This window comes from Rousettus aegyptiacus, unplaced genomic scaffold (genome assembly GCF_014176215.1).
Source record: "Rousettus aegyptiacus isolate mRouAeg1 unplaced genomic scaffold, mRouAeg1.p scaffold_m13_p_9, whole genome shotgun sequence".
Classification (NCBI taxonomy): Eukaryota; Metazoa; Chordata; class Mammalia; order Chiroptera; family Pteropodidae; genus Rousettus; species Rousettus aegyptiacus.
The window spans coordinates 60,158,085-60,158,791 of NW_023416312.1; positions in this window are offsets into that span (position 1 = coordinate 60,158,085).

Here is a 707-nt window from a genome sequence, read left to right on the forward strand (position 1 = left end):
ATAGGTGTGAGTGCTTCGAAGAAAACAAACATGTAGACAGAGTGGAATATGGTGAGCACAGTGATTTTTATAGATGGAGTTGTCAGTGAGGCGCTTTCTCAGGAAGTGCATTTGAGCTGAGTCCTGAACGAGAAGAAGAAAGCAGGCCTGGAAAGATCTTTTGGTCAGTGGCCCTGTGATGTGCGTGACACCACTTGTTCTAAGGTCAGACAAGAAGCTTCAGTGGCTGGAGCCTGGCAGACAATGTGCAGATGGTAGGAGAGGAGGTCGAAGGAGGTCCGAGTCACATCTTTGGGCCTGTAAGGAGTTGGGAGTTTCTTCTGAGGGTGGACGGTTAGAGTGTGGGAGTGACATGCTCTGATTCATGTTCTCAGAAGGCGACTCTGGCTGCTGTGTACAGAATGGACTGGACAGGGACAAGACAGCTGTGGAGATGACCATTAGGAGAACCTTGCTGACTCCAGGGGAGGGACGAGGTTGGATGGGCCCAGAGCTGCAGCAGTGTGCAAAGGTCAGGGGTGGCCTGGATGGGGCATGTTGGAGCTAGGGCAGGAGGGACCAGCAGTTGGTCATCGTGGGGGATGTGAGGATAAGGCAGGGTCCTGGATGATCCCTTGGCTTTTTGTTCAGCCACATGCCTTGCAGGAATGGTGGTGCTGTTTCCTGAGATCAGTCGTTCAAAGTGCTTTAGGGATATTCTCGTGATA